Here is an 18,047-nt window from a genome sequence, read left to right as displayed (position 1 = left end):
ATAAAGCACATGCAGGTTTTCTTTTGGAATTGCCTGGTGCAGTCCATTATCTAGTGTCTGTTGGCAATGTGATCCCTTGTGCCTCTTCCTTCCCTGAACCTGGCTGCACCTCTGGGATTTCTCCCTCCATATGTGGTAGGAGTTTTAGCTGCAGAATGTTGTTTTCCATATTTGTTGGCTGGTTTTAGTTAGAACTGTACTTAAATCTGTGGATTGTAGCAAGTCTGTTGATGTGTCATCTGTTTCTGGTGATTAATTCTTCCCAATTGTTTTGAGTGTGGCTTTCACTTCACTTTTCAGAATTTGGAATTCATCTTCATATGCCTCTTCTAACCTGGTGTTATTTATCCTTTTGCATTTTTAATGTATTGCTTCCATCATTTTTTAAATTTCATCTTGGCCATGTATTATGTTCCCTTTCTGATTGTATCTCCACCCTTGGTTTAAATTTCTCTTTGAATTCCCAAATCTTGTAGAATAGATCTCTTGTTCTTCCTTTTTTGTTTTCAGCTTCTATTTCTTTGCACTGATTGTTGTAGAAACTGCCCTTATCCTTGCGCACTAATCACTGAACAGTAGCATTCATGTTTTTCATTTTGTTGCTGTCACCCTTTTCTTTTGCTTCCTGTCTTTCTTTAATTGCTTGCAGTGTTTCATCTGTCATCAATTGTTTCTTCTCCTTTTTGGCCAGTTATTGTCTTTTTGCTTTCCTCTTTGACTGTGAACATGGTGAACATAGTCATTCCCAATTTATCCTCAGTTCAGTTGAGAGAAGGCAATTTATCTATAATCATGTGCAATCAGGGATTTGAAACCATGTTCCTCACTTAAGTTCACATATGTGGTCATGTATGTGATCAACACAAGTGCTTGCCTAATATTTCACAAACTGGTTCCACTTACACAGTTATATAAAAAAAAAACTTATGTGTTCCATCAACCTCTCCCCCCCCCCCCCCCGTCATTTCATGCTGATGCCTACAAAAACATGTTTTACATCATGTTGGAAATGTGTAACAGCTCCAAAGAGCAGGAGGAAGGAGAGCTGAGTTTTGCCAGGAGGGACAGAGTCATAATGAATTCCTCTCTGATTATTAAGGAGGATATTATTAGTGTTCTTCTGGAAAAGAAGTGAGCTGACAGGAGGCTTCATCAGGTGGGGAGTGAGTAAGGAGAGAAATGAAGTTCCCTCAAGTTCCATCTTCTGAAATCCCACTTTGAGGTATGCCTGGCGAGTCTTGTGACCCTGCTTAGAGAAGGGCTTTTATCATCCACCATCTTCAGATAGTAGTTCTTTCCCAGGGCTGTTGGTTTTCTTTTCAGCCCTGCACACTGGCCACAGCACAGAAAGTGGTGAGAAGACAGCAAGAACTACATCTGTGTCATGCCATGGAGAGCCAGTGCCATCTGGAGGGCAGTGCTACTATGTGGCTCCAAGTCCAGGAAATGTGCTCTTGGTTTGAGTCTGAACTTGAAAGGCACCATCAAAGAGCTAAACCTAGTTGGGAGTTAGGGTTCAGCACCTCAAATCACTCCTTCAAAATTTGGGATAAAACCCGGAGTGGAGTCACTGCTGTATTGACATGGGAAATGGCAGCTGCCACTGTATGTGGGCTTTTAGAGCCAGGGTATGATATGATATTGGGTCTTCCCTGCTGCCCCTACAAGGACCCGTGCACATTTGGGCTTTTAGTGAACAACACAGCAAGCTCAGGGCACGAGCTAACACTATTTACAGAGAAAGAGGCAACAGGGAGGAGATGCCAAGTTGTGCCCCTTCCCACTCCTCTGGGCAGCTCTCTGGAAGCTCCTCTCAACCACAGATGAGGCTTCAGAGACCTTTCTAAAGTCAGAGAGCACCAGCCTTTTCACTACTGCCTCATATACCCTGCAGAAGTCTCACACTATAACTCATGGACCCATGGTATTTATAGTTGCAGGTAACTTTCTCTCTCTCTCTCTCTCTCTCTTTGTCACCATGCAGTGCATGCATTATGATATTTAGTTCATTCATCTAATTTTATCTCATTCACACTGGTGACATTTGTAGGAGGGTGGCTATGAATAGCCTGGTATCACAAACTGGGGAACTGAGACCAAGACTGAAAAAGAGAGAAGGAGAGGCAGAGACTGAGAAACTGAGATAGAATAGGGACTAGCACCCCCATGGGCAGCCAGTGTGTCTATGATTGCCAAGGGGCTTGAATGGAGATCTTTTGGATTCAGTCCTAGACCACAGTTGAGAAAGAGTCTGAAAGGAAGGCAAGACTCTAAGCTGGGGGAAAGAACTCACTGCTGAACGCTTGGTGGCTCCTACTGGCTGGTATATAGGATTAGAAAAAGCTTGGTGGTAGGGCCTGAGAGAATTACTCCTATGTCAGAGGGGGAAGGAGTCACCAGAATTATTATTTTTTTTAAAAAAACACACACACACACCCTTCTTGAGTGTCTGGCAATGGAGCAAGATTTTCCTGCCTATCTACGACCTTAAATCCTCAGGCAGGGGTTAGAACAGGCCTGTATAGCATCACAGAAACACCTAAAGCCAGGGCAGGCCCTACCATTAGGCAGAGTGGGGTAGCTGCCTCAAGCAGCAGATTTGGCACTGTATTATTATTGCATTTTTACTGTCCAGGAGAATGCCCATGTATTGGGGCCAGCCAAGATCTTGGCAGCCCTCTCACTCCTATTGTAAACCTCTTGGTCTTAGATGAAGCTCAGGGATAAGAAATATTTTGACAGAACAACAAAAGAGAAGTCTGTAAAATATGAAAGATACATGGATCAGATGGAGTGGGTCAGGGCTTGGCTCCTTTTCCCACCCCCACCCCCTGCTCTTGCAGAAATACCTGTCCTGTCCTGTCAATCCCTGCACACAACGTGGCCACTTAGCATGCGGAGGGATGCCTGTGCCAGAGGTACCAGCCTCAGATGGGGCAGCACGCACTGTCTCTGAGCAGCAGCCAACACAGCACTCAGTCCCAAGGACACCCTCTCCTCCAGACATTAGACAAGGGCATCTGTCTCTCTCTTTTTCTACATTTCAGGGGAGTACCTCCCCCCACATGCTGGAATGCCCTCTGCTGAGAAGACTCTGAGTCTGGTATCACTCCTTTCTCCTCCAGGCTGAGTTTCTGTCCTTCATTCCACACCCTTCTACTGGACATTTCCAGGCCAGGCTGGACCTTGAGGCAGCAAAACACATAGTATTGGTGGGGTGGGATGGGATGGGGTGAGAAGATAGAGAGTGATTGAGAAAGACAGTATAGTGTTGTGGTTTCAGTGTTGGACTCTAGGAGACCAGGATTCAAATCTCCTCTCAGCCACAGAAATCCACTGAGTGATCTTGCACAAGTCACTCATTCCCAAACTATGGCCAATGCCAAATCTCCTATGAGTAAATCTTGACAAGAAAAAAACCCTATGATAGGATTGCCATAAGCTGAAGTTAGGTTTGAAGGCATACAACCACAACAATTACAACAATGACAACATCCCTCCCCCTCCCTCTCCTAGACAGCTCACTTTTTCTTCCCAACACTATCTCTTTGAGCATAAGGTCACACACTTGTTTTCCATGGAAATTAATCTAGGATAACTGTCAATCGCTAGCCTGGTTTTGTATTCACATAGAGTAAAATTTTATCTCAAACCATGTTCAAAAAGTGGGGAAAAGCCAGCCCTTTAGCACTCTTTAATCACCTTGATTGTGAGTATGAGAGACTGGTTAAAGTGTATCAAAGGGTAACTAATCTGTATTGAGATTCTGCCCTGAGGAGGAATGTCTGTTCCCATCTGGTGTTCTGGACAACATGTTCAAAGGCTGATCCTGGCACATTCTGGACAATTGTCACATAGGAAATGATGGGGACCAGAAAGCAGCAAAGTTGTGTGGATGTGTGTGTTGTGCGTGAGAGACAGGGTTGTGGGGGTGGAAAAGATGGAGGGAGAAGCAGGCTGTTTGTGCTATATGCAAGCATGTAAGTAAAATCCAATACTCAACAGGAAATCTAATTTTTAGCAAATTGGCAGCTTAAAATCTTCGTATGATGGCACTGCCCTCTGCTGGCAAACAACAATGCTGCAAACCCATATCCCATTCAGAGTGAACTTTGGACAGAAGAATACGCATGGTAGAACAAGCATGGTCAACGTTGGAAAAGAGTCAAGATAGACAGGAGCAAACCAAGATAACCATAAAGACATATCCTTCATGGGCTGCTGGTAAGGGAAGGCTGATGCTGCCTAAAATTTATTTTAACACTGGTGCTGTTTGCCAGAGACCATGAAAATAAACTCCACAGTGGAGATCCTGAGATTTAAAAATGATGGCCTGGATGTGTTATGTGAGACTAGAGAGAAGGAATAAACCAGGTTGGGCAACAGTGATCATACCAGGATTTATTGGAGGGGGGTAGGGGTATAGTGCCAGGGACTCCTGACAGGAAGACATACAAATGGGTAGATGGTGGTGATAGTGATAGGGTTAATTGGGGTTGCCAAAGTGCAGACTGGAGAGGGCTCCTGTACCTTTCATGGTTGTGCAGAAGAGGGGATTTCAGCAGATACAGTCGGTCCTTCTTATACACGGATTTTTTTATACATGGATTCAAGCATCCACGGTTTGAAAATATTCCAAAAAAGTATACATTTCAAATATCAAACCTTGATTTTCCATTTTTTATAAGGACACCATTTTGCTATGCCATTATATTTAATGGGACGAGCATACACAGATTTTGTTATACATGGGGGATCTTGGAACTAAACCCCAGCGTATAACAAGGGTCCACTGTAGTGCTTGTTCTTTCATTGTGTCACAAGCAGCATCTGCTGAAATTTCCTCTCCCACGCAGTGGTGTCACTAGAGTTGGTGTCATCCAGTGCAGTAACTCATGGAGTCACCCAGCCTTCCAAATGAAGCCCCACCTCCCATGAGGACAAAATGTGTGTGTGTGTGCATGCATTCACATGCATTCGTGTCTGTAAAGGGATCACTGTCAGGGTTACTCTTCCCTCCCCACATGCTGCTGAAAAGATTCAGATGCTCCTCCCAGCACCAACCCTGTTCATTTACAACTCTCCTGCTCAGGGATAAAGCCTGTGTACATTAGAAAGTTCAATAAATAAATTAGCCATTGGTATTCACTGCAGTTTGATTCCAGGACTTCCTATGGATACAAAAATCCATCGATGCTCAAGTCCCATTATATAAAATAGTAAAATGGTGCCCCTCATATTAAATGGCAAAATCATGGTTTGCTGTTTTGGAATTTAAAGAAAAAAATATTTTCAAGCCATGGATAGTGGAATCTATGGATGCAGAATTTGTGGATACTGAAGGCCAATTAATTGTACATGTAAACTGGGTTTATGAAAATGTTTTTGTGGTTATAACTACACAACATTTTATAGACAGTCATTTCAGTGTCATCCCCAATAATGGTGTCAGCCAGAGTGGTCTGAACCCCTGCATGCCCTTAGTGACACCACTGTTTCCATGCAGCCTTTAAAGGTGCAAGCGTTCTATCTAGTTTTTACTCTGGTAACCCTACAAATGCAGAAGGTATAAAGCAGAAGGTACAGAATGGAAATTAGCTTGTTCAGAAGTCTGTTTTTCATTAGTATGTTGGTCAGCCTGGCATGATAATACTCACTACTTTCCCTCGAGGCAATTAAGGAGTGGAAGAGATTAAAAACCTCCATCCTAAGATTGCTTGCCCAGCTCCCCAAAGCATCTCCTGACAGGAAAAAGTGGAACTAAAATAACTAATAGAACACCACAGAAATTTACCACTTCCACATTGCTGCTTTGTTTTTTTCCCTTCTGCTGGAAGCAAAAAACCATGTCTCTGCATTCCTGGAAGCCAACTTTAATACCAGAATCATACTGCCAGGCCCAGAATTGCACTCTCTACTTTTGCAGGTGGGGATAGATTTACACATAAAAGGTCAAATTCATATAAATATGAATTTTGGTTTAAAAAATAACACACTCCTGTGCCCTTTTCAGTGAGAGAGTTAAAACTGCTGTCCCTTTCTTGATAGGACTCCAGTATCTTCAATAATTATGTGAGGGACAGAAAGTCTCTCAACTCCCCTTGTGAGAAGGAGTGATGAGGAAAGTTTAACTTATTGGGGTTCTGCCTGCTACCCATCTTCTACTGCTCTTAAGCCCATAACAAACCAGTTCAGTCATGTACTAGCAAATCATATTATGCCATTCAGCTTCCAGCATGTTACCAGGAGCCAGGAACTGACTCACCGAGCTGGACTAATGGATTCTTGCACATCTAAAGAGATTTCTAGGGCTGCATTTCTCCACGCTCTTCCCACTCACCCCACTTTTGCCTTGGGTCCAAGACAGGAACCTGCAGTTTGACTTCAGCAAACTTCAATAAGGAAACAAAAAGTGCAGTCTGCTTGGTACTTCAGTGGTATTCCATAGATCACTTCCATGCAACAAACACTTTGCCTCTTTCCTCAAGACATTGCTCTGGTCCTTATCCATTCTTCAAGTCCCACATACTAGAAGACCTTGGCTCACCCCATATAATTTCTACTGTTCCCCAAGACAGCTATCTCTAGCCCACTTCTTGTGATTTCCATAACACCATTATGATTCTTCCTAAGGGAGAGAATTCTTAAATTTGCTTGAATTGGGGCAGGGGACACTGATAATACCCTTTTCTTATCTTTTAATCTAGTTGTGCCCAAAGCCAGGCAACAGCTCATGATGGGTTATTTCTGCAACTCTGACTTCTGCATATGTTTTGAAGCATTGACAATAGTGGTTCAATGAGGCTGGATGTGCATACAAGCACACAGGCACAGCATACACCCACACACCCAGCATAATTTCAGCCCATTAAAATGCCATGTGAAAGTAGCATGAAGCTTAAAATTGCATTTAAGATAATCAGATATCTGATCATGGCTCAGCCTCAGACTGACAGCCTTGTAGTCCATCCTTCATCAGCCTTGTGCCTTCCAGAGGTGCTGAACTACAGCTTTCATCATCCCTAGTAAACATTATCTATGGTCACTTTCTTGGGGAAATCTGAAGCTGAAGCTGATGATGCTTGTGATGGGTCCCCAATCCAGGTTGGTCCCACAGTTCCAGCCCTTGGACTCCTATCCCCCACTTCGCCTTTTAAGCTCTTTCCCTGGATCTAGTATTTAGGTGTCAAGGTGACTGCTATACTGGACAAGTAGATGGGCCAATCAGTGGGCTCAGTGTCATAGTGTATGATCAAATCCTCAACAGTTCTTAAATTGAAACATTCAGACAGATAGGTTGAAAATAAAACCAGTAAATGTTTATTATATAACAATAAAATAAACAAAGAGTCTTGGTTGATTCCATACAGTCAGACCTTCGTATCAACTGATTTTTTTTATCCACAGATTTAAGCATCCACAGCTTGAAAATATTTTTTAAATGTATAAATTCTAAAAAGCAAACCTGGATTATGTTGTTTTATATAAGGAACACCATTTGGGGGTTGGACTGAATGGCCTTTGTGGTCTCTTCCAACTCTACGATTCTATGGTGCTTTACAGAGCGCCCAAAAAGGTTGCTCTGCCGGCACCCGTGTTTGCTGCGCGAAGGAGCCACAGCAGACAAACCGTGTGGCTCCCCCCGCACAGCAAAAAGAACCTGCAAAAAGCGGGTTCTTCTTGCGACGTAGTTGTGATGCCGCAAGGTGCCAATGGTGCACTTCCGGCATCACATCCGCGCCGCTTCGTGCAGACGCTAAGTGTCTGTCATGTCAAAATGGCGGCACCCATGTGTATAGGGCGTCGCCATTTTTACGTCCCCAGTACGTACTAGGGGTGAGGCCTGATTGGACGCTGCATCCTCGGCCAACCCCTAGTACGTACTGGGGGCGGAGCCAAGGCCCGTCTGTAACGAGCCATGGATTCTATGATTTTACTATGCCATTATATTTAATGGGACTTGAGCATCCATGGATTTTGGTATCCATGGGGGATCCTGGAACCAAACCGCAGTAGATACCCAGGGTCCACTGTACACATTAACACTTCAGTTTCTAACAAAGTAGCACTCTCCTTGAATTGTCTGCACATCCTTGGCTCCTAAAATCTCCAGTTCAGATCTCCTCCATTCCTTTCTTTCTAACTGGCCCTTATCTCTACTTGCAACTGCATCCATATGACTATTTATCCTTTATATTTAGTTTATGTGTTTTAACTTTTGTATGTTTTGAATCTTGATTTTATACTGTTTTAACTGGGTTGTTGTAATTGTTTTTTTTTTTAATGTTTTAAAGGTGTTTTTATCTTGTGAGCTGCCTTGGGCCGCTTTTTGGGAGAAAGGAGGCATAAAAATAAAACAAACAAGCAGCTTGTGGGAGCTGTAGTTCAAAACATCTGAGGATCAAAAGTTGCCTACCCCTGTTTTAAAAGGCTATTAAAACAGCATTGGTCCCTTTAAGAAAAATATCTTCACCTATGACTAGACTGGGATCCTTTTGACCCTACATAGTATCTATAGAAATATTGTTTAACTTTAATGACAACAACTCCATCTTATTTTTTTTAAATATATTTTATTATTAAAATTTAATAATTACAGAAAAGAAAAAAAAACACCAAAAACAAACAAACATCAACTACAAAACAATCTATAATACATATATTACTGAACCATTATACTAACCTTTCCTGGTTGCACTACTTACTAATTCCATCTAAACTAATTCCATCTGAACTATCCAGTATTCTCTCCTTTTCTTCTCTTCTAAAAACTCTCCCAACACTGAAAAACACAAAACAAAGAACAAAATAAAGAATAGAAGTAAAAGTTACCTTCCCATCCTTTGAACTGAAGAAATTAGGTATATTATTGGTATGACTTTCCTTTAAGTATCTTTAAGCGTATTCACAGAGCATCTTTCAATTAAATTCTTATAAGTTTCTAAATATTAAATTATATTCCAAACATAATAGTATATCAGCTAATACATCCTCTATATGACCTATTTTTACATATTTCTCATTATCTTCCTTTATACATGAATTTACCAATATATCCATAACATCATTATTTCTTAGAGCTTTATTAAATCTTATCTAAACTATGCTATAGGTTCTTTATTAATCTCCTTTCCTCTTTTCCTCGAGGTATTTCATAACCAAACTACATTGTCTTTCAATCTCATTAATGTCTCCATTTTTAACAAATATGTCAACTTATCCGAAATTGCCATATCATATAGCTTACTATACCATTCATCAGTTGTTGATATCTCCTTACACTTCCATTTTTTTGCAAAGACCATTCTGGGTGCAACCACCATATAAAATATTGCTTTACCATATTGTTTTTCTACAGTTCCGTCTGCTAGTATACCTAGTAAGAATACCGTAGTATCCATCTTTATTTTAATATTCAAAATCTTCTCTATTTCTGTATGGATTTGTTTCCAGAATTCTTTTGCTCTCCTACATTCCCACCACATGTGTAAGAAGGTTCCAACTTTCCCTTTACAATGCCAACATTCAGGTCTCCCGTTCCCATTTATTTTGCATAGTTTTTCTGGTGTCAGGTACCACCTCTATATGGTATTTTATAATAGTTTTCTTTAATGTCAGCACAGAGGGTGTATTTAAGTTTTTTGTTCTAATTCTTTTCTCACTCATCTAATGGTATTGGTCTTCCTATATCCTGAGCCCATGTTATCATAAAATGTTTTATTGTCTCACTTTCCAATTATAAACCTAATAATAATTTGTATAATTTAGATATTTTGTGATCCACATTGTTAATTATTAATTTTGCCAGCGGAGTCTCTTCTTTTTCAATTTGTAATGTTTTAGAGTCTAATTTATATCTTTCAGTCATTTGCATATAAAGAAACCAATTACAGTTCAGACCTTCATCTATTAGTGCCTCCATTGTTTTGAGTTTATATTCTCTCTTTTCCAATTTTAACAGATCAGCATATGATACCCAATCTATTTCTTTCATCTTTTCTCTTCTAAAAAAAGACTCGTTAATTGATTCCATTTAGGATTTTTTTGTGTAATGTATGGTTTGTATTTTATCCAAATTCTAAAAAGGGATTTTCTTATGAAGGGAATTATTAAAAATTTTATTTGCTTTGATTTTATCGTATATTAGATATGCATGCCACCCAAAAATATTGTCGAACCCTTCCAATCGTAGCAATTTGTGATTCTGAATTTGTATCCAATCTTTTATCCATTCTAAAAATCATGCATAATAGTATAGCTTGAAATTTGGTAGGCTTAATCCTCCTTTTTCTTTTTTATCTTGCAGAATTTTCATTTTAACCCTTGGTTTTCTATTATTCCATATAAAATTGGCCATATCCCTCTCTCAGATCTTAAATGTTTTATCATTTGTAATAATAGGCAGGGATTGAAATAAGAAGAGTAATTTAGGGGTTACATTCATTTGTATAGTTGAAATTCTTCCTAGCCAGGAGATGTTCAAGGTTATTACAATATTGTAAATCTTTTTTTATTGCTTTCCAGAGTTATTCGTAGTTATTTTAAAACAAATCTGAGTTTTTCCTTGTGATGTAAATTCCTAAATATTTAATTTTTTCCTTTATTTCACAATCAGATTTTTTTTAGTTGTTCTTTATCTTTTTTTGTTTATGTCAAAATATTCGTTTTACTTTTGTTAATTTTCAATCCAGCCAATTCTGCAAACTCTTTCATTACTTCAAATAGCAGGGGCATAGTTTCTAGAGGGTTAGATAACGTTAACACAAGATCATCTGCATATGCCTTCAATTTGTATTCAAAATTTTTAATTTTTATACCTGTAATTTCTTTATTTTGTCTAATTCTATTATGTAATATCTCAAAAGTTGTTATGAATAATAATGGTGATAGTGGACATCCCTGTCTAGTTCCCTTTTCAATTTGTATCTTTTTAGTTTTCTGCTCATTTACTAATATTTTAGCATCTTGTTCACTATTGCTTGTATCCAGTTCACAAAATGTTCTCCCATTTTCATCTCTTTTAATACTCCGGTCATAAATTCCCAATTTAAATTGTCAAAGGCCTTTTCAGCATCGAGAAATATTAAGGCCGCTTGCTTATCAGGTCTTTTTTCAAAGTATTTAATTATATTAATTATGTTTCTTATATTATCTTTTATTTGTCTTTTAGGCAGGAAAACCGACTGATCTTGATTTATCCAATTACATAATATATTTTTTAGTCTTTCTGCTAATATTCCTGTAAAAATTTTCTAGTCTGAATTCAGAAGTGATATGGGTCTATAGTTCTTTAAATTTTCCAGTTCCTTTTCTTGTTTTGGGATTAGAGTTATGTATGATGTTTTCCATGAATCTGGGATTTTATTTTGTAGTATTTCATTCATTACTATTTGCTAAGGCTTTATTAACTTTTCTGCTAGTTTTTGATAGTAAATTGCGGGTAGCACATCTGGACCCGGAGCCTTACCTTTTTTCATCTTTTCAATTGTACTCATAATTTCATTCAAGGTTATCTTCTTATTCAGTTCTTCTCTCTCCTCATTACTAATGCATTTAATCTTCTCTTTCTTTAGAAATTTTCCTATATCCTCCTTATCTTCCTTGAAAATAATTCTTTATAGTAGTGTTGAAATGTTCCCTTAATCTGATTTTGTTCTGTATATACTCCCCCCCCCCCTTATTTTCCAAATTGTACTTGCTCTTTATTCTTTTTTAATTTCTAAGATAACCATTTTCCGGATTTATTTCCCAATTCAAAATATTTCTGTTTCGTGAATCTTATTTTGGTTTCCATCTCCTGTACCATATTTAATGAAATTTGTTTTTGAAGAATAACTATTTCTTCTACTAATTTCTTATTGTTTGGGTCTTCCTTCAATTGTTTTTCTTTCTTTCTTATTTCTTACATGAGATTTTCCATTTTGATTCCCTTTTTTCCCCTCCTTTTGCTGTTTTTTTGTATAAAGAAACCCCTCATAACTGCCTTAGATGTGTCCCAGACTACCCTTGCTTCTACTTCGTTGTTAAGGTTTTCTTTAAAAAAAACCATTCTAAATTTTCCTTTGCTTGCTTTAATATGTTCTCATCTTTTAATAAATTTTCGTCTAATCTGCAACTGAAATCCCTATGTCCCACTTTAATTTCCATAGTGATAGGACAGTGATCTGAAATTAGTCTAGGGAGAATATCAGCTTTACCGATTTTTGGAGCAAGTGATGATGAGGTCAAAAACATGTCAATTCTGTGACACTCAGAGTAGTATGTATAGTATTTTTGTGTTCCAGATTTTTCTGTACATATGTCCATTAAAGCTAATATATTTTTCATTTCAAAGAACGGTTTAGGAAGTTTACCTTGATTTCTTTTTACTATTTTTTTTATTTCCTCTCTTGTTGTGGATCTATTACCCCGTTCCAGTCACCTAACATAATAGTATTAGCATAATCAAATTGGAGTATCTTTTTTTAAGATCCTGGAATAAATTTTCTTTGTTTTCCATTGGAGCATAGACTCCTACTACTAGAATTGTATCCTGTTGCCAATCCAACTCTAACCCTATATACTGACCCTTTGAATCTTTAAAGAGTTCTTTACCCTTAATTTTTTTTGTTAACATAAATAACTACACCTTTTTCTTTTATCCCCACTCGCTGTAAATTCCTTTCCTAATTTTTTACAAATTAAACATTTCTCATCAGATTTCTTAATTTTGGTTTCCTGTAAGCAGACCACATCACTTTTTAATTTCTTTAGATAATTATTTACTTTTTTCCTTTTCTGTGGACTAGTAAGTCCCTTTACATTCCATGAAATTAATTTAATGTTGCTATTCATCTTTTATTCCATTGCAGCTGAACTTAAAATGTTGATTTCGGGTTCTTTCTCTTCTTCTTCTGCAGGTAGATTTAACATATTTGAATTTGTTTTACCATTTCCATGTTTTTCACCCACCTGTAGAAGGTTATTTTGTCTCTGATTTTTCCTTTCTTCCTCTTCTTGTTCTATGTCTTTTAACAAGACTTCTAAGCATTCTTTTGCTGATACAATTTTCAGTCTTTTTTGTCTATAATGAAAGGAGATCCCTTCAGGGGATTCCCATCTGTACCATATTCCGTTTTCCCTCAGACTTTTAGTTAGAAAGGCGTATTCTTTCTGTCTTATGAAACACTAGGGCTTGTAGTCTGGTGAGGCTACCAGATTCAGCTCTCTGGCTGAGAAATGAATTCAAAATGCTCCTCCTGAAACTATACATCCCAACATTCCATAGGTCAGAAACAGGACAGTTAAAGTGGGATCATAGAGGTATAATTCTGTAGAATAAAAGGGTCTCCTGACTTCTTCAATATAAGGAAACAGGTATATTCACCTCACTGTCCTACAGAAGAGACTCCTCTGCCTTTCCCATCCTATCTGTTAGTAACCAACAGAAAATGTATCTGAGATGCACCTCTGTGGTGGTTGAGAGACAGTAATCCCTACAGTTTAGCGTGTGATTCCTTCTTAGAGCATGGCAGACCTTCAAATGTGGTATCTCAGCTCCAACCCTCATATATATATAGCTCCACTTACCTGACTGGTAATTCTTTATCCAGACCAGCAACTGCGGAGATAAAGATGCAGGTGGTTGACCATGAGTGTCTCTTTCATGGGCAAGAAGAAATGACCCTTGCTTCATGGAAAACAGTTACTTGACAGTCCACATGTTAGTCTAGAAGAGGACCTTTGGAGCTGTTTATTTCTTCTTTTGTCCACTGTTTGTTTCTCCCACACACTTATCTTAAATTAAAAATATATCTTTAATTGGAAACCTGCACTTGACTGCATTTAGCATAGCCTAGGGATCAGCCCAACCTGTGTGCCAGACTCTTGGTTCATGCAACTTGCGTGGGAAGAAGAGTTTGTTTTTTGTTTTTTTGTTTTTAAAAAAAGGAATTCTAGATTAGACTTGGCTGAGATGTAGCCAAGTATAAGTATGCTAATAGTAGCTTCAGTTTTGTCAGGTAAATAACCCACAAGTCTTAGGAATGCTCTCACAGCTAAGATGTAGGCAGACCTGAGGGAGTTGTGTCAGCTACCCATAACTAAAAATTAAGCCAACATGTTCTAATTTAGTCTTTAATGTTTTTAATGTTTTAATGTTTTTATACTATTACTGTTTAATTCTGTTTTAGTACTGGGAATCGGGGGGGGGGGGGTAGGTCTAGGGTTTGATTTTTTTTAACTATTGTAATGATGTATTTTACTGTTGTAACCCGCCCGGATTCTTCGTGATTGGGTGGGCTAGAAATAAATCTTGATGATGATGATGATGATGATGATGATGATGATGATGATGATGATGATGATCTGGCCTAGGCTACAGAACAGATAAAGTGCCTTCTTTACCCAAATATATCATGACATTCATAATTCACACAATGCCTTTTTTTTTTTTTTACTTTCCACAAAGACTAAATATTATTATTGCATTACAGTCAAAGAAAGTGTCATCCTGTATGTAGTTCTATTTAAATATAATCTTTATATTAATATCATCTTAATTGCTGGTATCTTTCTTATATAGAAAATTCACAATAAAATTATGGTTTTGTGTACTATTTCTTATTGTTAAATACAGGATAGGAGTGAGTGTGTGTGCCTGTAGCGTGCGCTGTTCCTGTCCCTTTACCCTCAGTGGCTCAGCAGGGAAACTTTCTGTTGAGCTGGCAAGATAAAGATGATGATGTTAATAATAATAATGACAACAACAACATCAATAATAATAATAACAACAACAATAATATAAAAATAAAGTGGGCCTGCTGGCAGTAATTTCCCTCTTTCTCTCTATGTCTCTTTCTCCTTGTTTAGGGGTGGGGGGGGGGGGTCAGTAGGCTGTGAAAGGGAGGGTTTTTTTTCTCCTCAAGGCAAGCTAAAGGGCTAGCTGGCTGGACAGCCTTCTTTGCTACCTGGTGGTTTGTGGGGAGAAGCCACAGGGGGCCAGTGGCATCACTAGGGTTGATGTCACCTGGTGCAGTAACTCATTGTGCCACCCCCCATTGACCTCCTCTTCCCATTTCACACCATACAGAATCCTTAGGAATGCTTTTTTGCACTAGTGCTACTCGTAAATCATAATTCTCATATACCATGTAATGCTAATAGTTGTGACATAAACAACTAGCAAAATTAAAATTATACCTTCAAATTACTCCTCCCACTGAGCTTCACCCCACTCCCACCATCTCTTAAATCATTTTAAAGGAAGCAGGGGAATGCCAGAGCCCGTTTCTGCCAAAAGGTAGGTGTTTGAGGAACAGTGGTATCACCCCTTCCTTAAGGTATCACCTGGTGCAGTCCGCACCCCTCACACCCTCCTAATGGTGCCACTGCAAGGGGGAGGTAGTTCAGGATTTCTTTTGGCACTGTTCTATAATCTACTTCCTTTTCCACTTGAAAACAAAAGCAGCCTGTTCTGCTTCCAGTCATCTCAGCCAAACTGTTTGTTTATTTTCATAGCTCATGGGTGTTTTTAGATAGTTAGGTTATGTCTGTATATGTGCCTCAGGAGTGACAAAGTACTACCCATCATTTCTACTGCAGAAGTTGACAGTGCTGACTCCCTCAAATACCACAAGTGATGAGAGAGCATCACCTGCATCTACATCAACAGCAAGGCTGCCCCCAATGGCCTGGGGCCACAGGTGCTGCCTCAGGACTTATGGGCCCAAATGTTAGATACACTCAACACTCTTCAGCTGCAACTGAATGCAAAAGACAGAGAAACATGACAGCTCCAGTCTCAAAGTGCACCAGTGGGGGAAGGAGGGCAACTCTATATCCCTCAGCCTCGCCGGTACCCCACCTACAAGGACAGTGATGACTTTGAAGATTACATTGAAAATTTTCCAAGAGCTTGTATGCTTCATGGAATCCATAGGGAACAGTACAGGCATGAACGTCACCTGCAATTCTCAAGAGTTCTACAAGCAGTGGAGTCCAGTGTGACATGAGGCAAGATGTTAGATTTTCAGCCTTTCTTGGACGGAGCATAGCAGTGTCTTGGCCTTATGCCAGAGGCAGCAAAGAAATGCTTCAAAGCAACAGATAGGTAGCATGGCACCTCTTACAGAGTACTAGCTTATGATGCTCAATGTGAGAGGAAGATTTGGTTTCAAGGAACTAAGGTAACTTCACTGGAGGACGCCTGCATTGACCTAGAACAATTTCTGGCACATGCCCCTTCAGATCTTGTCTGTTATGTTCTGGACAAGGAGCAAAAAACACTGGATGAGTCTGTAGCAGCTGTGGATCATTACCTGGACATATATGGAGAGTGGTCTGCACAGCTAAATGCAGGAGTGTCCCGCCAGACATGGCCAGAACATGATTTTGCACACAAAGCTGACTTTCACTGCCAGGTGCACAACTGCTTTGACCAGATCAACAGTCATCTTCTAAGTGGTGAGTCCAACCAAGGAACAAGTATAATGTGAGATGTTTTTAATGTGGGGAATCCAGCCATCTTAATGCCCAGTGTAAGATGAGACCTAAGCTGATCCAGCTGGTGGTCACTGCAACTAAGACTGGCCCAGCCGTTGATCCTGAACCTGGCATGGTCCCTGAGCACAGGAAACATGCTGTGTTGATTGGAGGCAAGGGAGTTACTTACAGAGACTGGGGAGCCCAGCTTTTGGCTCTTTGTCACTCCTGTGTGGATCCTGGCCTCATCAGTTACCACATCAGGATTACAGGGAGAGGCTTCAGGGCACTCCCAGATCAACTGCCAACAGCATGTGTCCCTATTCAGTACAAGGGATGGAAAGTTTACTGGACTTTCACAGTGTACAGTGACTTTCAATGCCCTACAATACTGAGGAATGATTTGGTTTTCCATGTCAATTGAACACCGTGAAAGATCAAACGTCACCTCATGCACAGTGTTAGCTGAACTGAGTGTCAAGCAGCACTTCAGCCAGAAAGCCAGTCTCTACAGTGGCCATTTGTACTTGATGAGACATTCTGGGAAGGAAAAGAGGAGGCGCTGGTAAACCAATGAGTCCTGCTTTGTCCCGCAGATGAGGGAGCTGCAAGTCCAGCCCAGTTCCAATTGCGGCCAGAAGCTGGGAGGACCCACACAGGTCATAGGGCAAGAGGATTCTGAGGGAAGTCCAGGAGCAGTTACTTGGAGCCAGAAGAGCTTCTAGTCTATTTGGTCTGCTTAACAGCTTACATCTGAAGCCCAGATATCTATGCTCAATTTATATGACTCAGTGCAGCCCAGGGGGTGGCAGAGTCTGTGGTGGACAACAAGAAGAATCAGGAGCAGGACACCATTGCTAACCTGCAATAAGAGTCTAATGCAGCAGAGGAGATACCAGCACTGCAGACTCCAGTATCATTCTGGGAAGAAACAGCAGTACAAAGCCCAGCGGATACTCCAGTGCAAGCTCTGGCCAAGGGAACTGAGACTGGGCAGATGCTTGCTGTTGTGCGCAGGAGAAACTTCAGGCACCAGCAAGTACTGTTTCTGCATCTGAGCAGGTATCACCTTCTGACAGGATGCAGCAGGAATCTCAGGCAAGCCCTTCATGCCAGGAGGAGCTGTTTCCAGTGGGACAGCAGTGGTTCCAGAAGGAACAGGGAGGAGACCAGGATCTGTAACATTTGTGGCAGCTGGGGAAAGAAGACACTCAGTTTCATTCAGTGTTGAGGTGGACAGCAGGGATCAGACCACAGTCTTCAAGCTGCATGGACAGATTCAACGAGATAGAGGCCCAGTCTCCTGAACTGTGCAAGTGGTCCTAATTTAAGATAGTTAGGGGTCACCTAAGTCACAGGACTCAGCTCAGAGGGCCCACTCCAGTGAGCTACTGTGGACATTCTGGGACCTTTTCTATTAAGGCCACCAAGAATAGTCACTGAGTCACCTTGAGATCGTCTTCCAATACATCAGCAGTACTGGACTGACAATTCAAGATGAAATGGCACAAACTTTTTAAAAATACAATGGTGATGTCATCTGTCACCTGGCTCAGGACCCCAGGTTTCCTTTGAGTGCATCTGAA

The sequence above is a fragment of the Sceloporus occidentalis genome, unplaced genomic scaffold, assembly GCF_023333645.1.
Source record: "Sceloporus occidentalis isolate IW3139 unplaced genomic scaffold, rSceOcc1.0.p SCAF_4, whole genome shotgun sequence".
NCBI lineage: Eukaryota > Metazoa > Chordata > Lepidosauria > Squamata > Phrynosomatidae > Sceloporus > Sceloporus occidentalis.
This window is presented reverse-complemented; position numbering follows the sequence as displayed.